Raw genomic sequence first — 5,697 nt, 5'->3', positions numbered from 1 at the left:
AGTCATCCATGCCGCTCACTTCTCGGTGTCCTCCCGCTTCATGCTTATATGCATGTCAACTCCTCAAGATGCGCTAGATAGATATAAGACCCCATGTATCTGATTCTTTGGTGGAATATATAGGACTCCCTCTCAAAACAACTTACAAAAGTGGATTATTAGAAGCGACCAGGCCATACAAGAAACAATGTCATGCCCAAGAGTGTCATTCGTGACAATCAATGCTAATCAAATTAGCTGTGGACGCGATAGGTCAAAATCCTAAAATTATAACTGAGGAATTCAGTGACTGCAGAATAGGGTAGCAGGTGGAAGTCAGGGAGATGAAGCTAGATCTAGAAGACTTTTGTTTGGGATGGATTCGTTGTGGAGCAAGATCTGAAAAATTCCATTATAGATAGAGTAACACCACTTAGAATCCCCTCTGACAATCAGGTAAGATTGAATACTGAAGCCATCTATAACAAATCCCTCCGTAACATCTATAAGGGGAAATGGATGTCGTAGGTAACAGAGTTTCCGGAGATGAAGCATCGACAATGATCCTCACTTATCATTGATACGGCCACAAAATACTCGGCCCCAGTCGCGAACAAAAGTCGAAACGAACTCACGAGCTCTGTCGAATGGAGAAACGTCTTCACCGACAGAAAAAGGAAGCCTGGTAGAACCAACAAGCCTGTGAACTTGGATAATGCAGGTAGCTGCAATTACCATCTATCGTTACTTTCGGTCACGCTGCTCCCAGGGCAAAGGTGAGGCAGTGTTGCTGAGTGTCCTCTGCCCTGGACGAAACAGTCAGTCAACTTTTTTGCTTTTTTGAAAACTTGGGCATAATTCAAAAAAGAGGAGCCCGTGAACTGCAAAAGAGTTGTCAATGGATCGGAGGGATAACGAACCATATGTGTAACAGTAATGAACAAAGTAAAAGGACAGTAGTTTCTACAAACATGCCCCCCCCCCCTTTGAAGCAAACAGCGCGATTTCAAATAATTCATAATACCAGTGATTACGGAACAAGTGCAAGCGAAATCGGAGGAGCCATCTTTAGATCCCCCAATGTATGACATGTAAAATCTTAGAATTGCTGATCTACAACGCACTACTTCCTCTATGAACACTGAAGGACTCTCTCGAATTCATGCGATCGACATTGTAGTGTTGTCAGGAAGAGAATCAGATTAAGGGCTTACTATAGCCCGAGTTATTTGACCTAAATCAAAGTTATTTCCTGGTGAGAATTCTGTATTATGAAATGGAGTACTAGTCTCAACTGCATGTGAAAAAGTACCACAGGATTCAGTGCTGGGAATTCATAGAATTTCATATGTAATGGAGTACTCATTTTACTTTTCCCGAAGGAGGGTATTGGAGCCTTGAAGAATAAGCAAACGAGACCATCAGATTAAAAAAAACAAGACATATCAATACAAAGTAGAAAAATAACATAAACACCTAATCACAAGCTCAGTTATCACAGAAGGGTCATCAGGCCCAGCAGCTGATCTCATATGTCAACAATTGGAGTGAAGCACGATATGTAGTGGAGCCCAGTTTTGCGGAAGTTGCATTTGTTGCTTCCCAAAAATACACCCAATATGGAAATGCATCTGCAGGTTCGGGAACATATGCTGTTCCATTTCTTAACGTTCCAGATGAAGAATGCTAAATGTACTGGTTCGTTCGAATATCTTTACTGCTTAAAGCACAGAATTCACTGCCGATAAACACCACAATCACAAGTAAAACGCGTACAAAAAGGATGTGGAAATTTGGTGATGAGGCAAAATAACACTTAATAGTAGTTCCGGGAGGCTAAAGCAGGTTGAAGGGAGGGGAAAAATGGCAGACGTGGCTGCGCTCATGTTTTCTAAAATTCTGTCATCCTACACGAGTGTGTCCATAACGTTGTGTCAACTGGCAATAGCTGCAAGATCATAGAGCCACTTCGTGCCGATATTTTGGGTTAACAACACAGCTTCATTCCTGATAGGTTAACGGCTAGTTTTCCTGTTTGTTGTGAACGATTAGATGTAAGTTCAATACAATGCAACTTACCTCAATTTTAAAGCATAGTGTTCGATAAAATCCCACACAGTCACTGATATGGCTCTCAATATATCAACAAGTGGCCTTTCTAAGAAGGTGTTGTTCAGAAGTTCCCGAGAATCGATGTTCCGTAAAGTTCAGTTTTATTTACCGGGGAATCTGATTACACTAGGATGTATGTCTCACCCCGGCCCAAATAAGAGCACCTAGAAGATAACCTGCCTTTAGTCTAACTGTTCCAATTAACGTCATAAAACAGCACCTTCAATACACCATTATCATCATTACAGGTTGCTTTTGGGCAAACCATCCATTAATATGTAAGATGGAGCTTTATCGGTAACATGGCGAAAAGACATACAACTGTCGAAAATTTGCAGGGCCATTTGTTTTAACATAAAATACCAAACTATATCATAGAATACGTTTAACTTCTCTCTTTAAACGGGCGCTGCGACTAAGTCTGGCATGAATATTAATATAGATGTATCTATAATAATTACGTAAGACGGAAAAGGAAACTGGAAGGAAGTTTACGGAGCAAAGCATGGCGCTTCGAATGGAAATTTGCAGTTCCTGACCCTCCCGCAACAGAAGCGATCTCTTTTTGCATGTGATGAAAAGTGGATATTATACGACAATCGTCGCCGATCAGCACAATGGCTGATGAGCCACCGAAGCATATGCCGAAACCGAGCCTCCAAACGAAGAAGGCAATGGTAACTGTTCGGTGGTCTACAGCTGGGGTTATCCACTATCCTTTCTCGGCATCTGGAGAAACGATAAACGCACAGGAATCCTGTGCCAAACTCGAGGAAAAGCATCAAAAATTGAGTATTCAACGGCCGAGATTAGTCAACAGAGATCCAAAAATAACACTCATTTCCATCTATATTCTTTCATAGTATTATTTTTGAAGATCACATTTCTGAACATTGATTCCTCAGTCCTGTTCTGGAGGAATAAGTAAATAATGTCAAAGCGGACCAGATTGCAAAAAAACTCGGATGTTTGTTAAGAAATATTGTATCTAGATCAGGACTGCAAACCTTTGTACCGCAAACACGGGGGAAAACATGAGAACAATTTTCGAGTCTAGCGGTATCAATAAATTGATGTATGTTACCCAACTCTCCTTCATGCATCTTCGGTAAAAATAACTGCCGGGTTGGAGCCGTCTTCAAGCGCATCTTATGATTCCACCGATAGAAGGACTTGGCTCGCTGATGAAGACCTGGGCTTGTTTTCAGGCTTCAATTTGAGGAAACCAAACTACACCCATGCGGGGGGGACGGTTCCACTTTCCCAACCAATTGCAAATCATGGCGATAGTTGACTTCCCCATAAGTTTATTAGAGTTTATGAGAATATACTTTTTGGGGCGCAGTAAATTGTTGAGAAAAGGTGATCGCTGCAAGTTTTTAGCAGGACTAGATAGTGAGAACATTGCTTTTCTTTGCGAGCGGTTTCCTTCCTCTTCTTTCAAGGGTGGAGTCGATAAATTAAAATTTAGTATCACAATTCCAAAATGCTCCCTTTTTAGCCATCATAACTTTTAATGCGAAGAAATCGGCTCGATTTTCTAACGAGATTGGAGAGAAAGGACCAGCCACTGCTCCGTTTTTACCCCCTTTTCAGGCTCAGAACTTTTTAAGAAGGGGAGGACTGATCACCGCAATTCTTCAACGAATTAAAAAAGGGGAACTTTTCTTGTCCTGCATATCTTGAAAATTTAAAATGATATCGAAAAACCTAATTTTAGGGCCACTGATTCCACGACTACGATTGGCGAAAATAATATTTCCAAAATCTTTAAAAGTTTAAATGGTTTGCCTTAACAACAACTACACGCCTAATCCGAAATATTGTACGCTAGGCCATAACGACCTCCAACGGGAGCAAATAAAAAGTGCAACGCTTGACATAGAATTTTAAAATCTTTTGAATTCACTTTACCGTGAAATATAGCATCATCACACCGCCATCAACGATGAATAGCAAATGGAAATTTTCGCAGAAATGAATACATAAAATATGACTTCTCCACTTAGTTTCTCACTTTCTACTCAAGGTGAATAGCCTTGTCATATAATTTACAAATTTATATGCAAACGTTGTCCATAAATCTCAAAAATTCTGCTAACAGCCATATCGTCAAGAAACGTAGTACCCTACATTCGCCTTCCTCCTTTTGTAGGTTTGTTTTGAATTTCCGAGTAAGTTCATTTGAACAATTAACCCATGGACTTTGGCTACTTTAGTCGGAATAATTTACAAAACAACTTTTTACCTAATTTCAAACTACGGAAAAGACCGGGAAGAAGAGTAATTAGAATTCGGAAATATTCAACACTTAAACTTAGAACAACTGGTCCAAGTGAATTTCATTGACACGTAAAAATAACAAATGCTTTATTTTGGGGAGTCCAAATATATTTCCCATGCTTACTTAGCCAAGTAATTTTTAGAGTTTTCAGTATACAAACAAACATATATATGGACATATTTGTATATGTGCATGAATACCAATTTTATTTTTATTGTTTCCTCTAGTCACAGAATAATTTCTCCAATAGTCCCGACGCCATATGCGGAACGGTGGTATACATATTTATTGCGTATGATCGGTGAAATGGAAGTGAATTTTTTAAATTTACAATAGAACGCAGAACAGAGATACCTCGGTTGAGGTGAATTTTCACTTTCTACTCAGGGGACGAAAAATTTTCTTTAGTCGAGGACTGTCATTGTCTCTCTTTGATCGGCGATGCGATATGACAGAAGTTCTATTTGAAAGATAACCAACCGAAATGCAGGAGAATTCAGGGTATAATAATGTCAGAATATCTCTGAATGTTGCCTATGACTGCTTAAGTCTTGCAGTTTATCCTTGAATCTCAATTAATAGATAATCGAATCTTAATTAATGGATAAATCGCTTGTTAGAGTTCTCGAAGCTCATCATCTGACGAAATGAAAGGGGTTGTCTTTGGTATGTTTGAAAGGAACGCTCGATAAAATGTACTCCCATCAAAAAAGTCCTGCCAAAATCTTAGTGTCGTGATTTATCAACATCTTACTTAGGAACACGTTTTCCGATTAACGGTAAATGTAACGCGACAACTCCTCCTTTCGTTTACGCGAATTTTCCATACCATTACCCATTGCTCAAGTTTTTCCAAATAAAATTCTAAAGATCTGGCAGCGCCCGCGGGGTTGTCAAGGTAAACCGGAAAGGGCTATTTCCGATACAGTAATAGTCCTAGTACACTTCCTTGGGGGACCCTTCCTTTGATGAGATGTTCATTGATTATTTATATGGGACCCAAAATATTATATAAGTTTGCCGGTAGAAGTAGACGTTTGTGACATACCCTGTCGAGTGCCTGGGCAATGTCGAGAAAGATATCGGAGCTATATTTCTTTACGATGAACCTGTTCTGTTAGGCGATGTTTTTCTTGTAAGCTAGATTTCAAGTCAGGGAAAGACAGACAGAATCAATAATACCAGCAATTTTTCAGATTTGGTAGAATAGGAAGCAAACTTATCGGACAGTATGATGCCGTTTATCTCGCACATTTTCTCGGTATTGCGACCGTAATTATTACTGACGTTGTCTACATGTTCGGGAAGTAAATGATACGAGA

General features: G+C 39.7%; 1 long non-coding RNA gene across 2 annotated transcripts; it reads right to left on the bottom strand.

The window, feature by feature from the left end:
• Positions 1-2,060: 2,060 nt before the first annotated feature.
• LOC119656222 lies at positions 2,061-4,518 on the bottom strand. 2 transcript variants are annotated; one of them, XR_005250016.1, is made up of 3 exons: positions 4,340-4,518; positions 2,312-2,512; positions 2,061-2,255 (listed from the first exon to the last, which is right to left on the bottom strand). It is a non-coding gene; the product is annotated as an uncharacterized LOC119656222 (long non-coding RNA). The 2 variants fall into 2 exon arrangements; XR_005250017.1 differs by having other exon boundaries at positions 2,312-2,412.
• Between the last annotated feature and the right edge of the window lie 1,179 nt (positions 4,519-5,697).

Source organism: Hermetia illucens, chromosome 4 (genome assembly GCF_905115235.1).
Source record: "Hermetia illucens chromosome 4, iHerIll2.2.curated.20191125, whole genome shotgun sequence".
NCBI classification, from domain to species: domain Eukaryota; kingdom Metazoa; phylum Arthropoda; class Insecta; order Diptera; family Stratiomyidae; genus Hermetia; species Hermetia illucens.
This window is presented reverse-complemented; position numbering and strand designations above follow the sequence as displayed.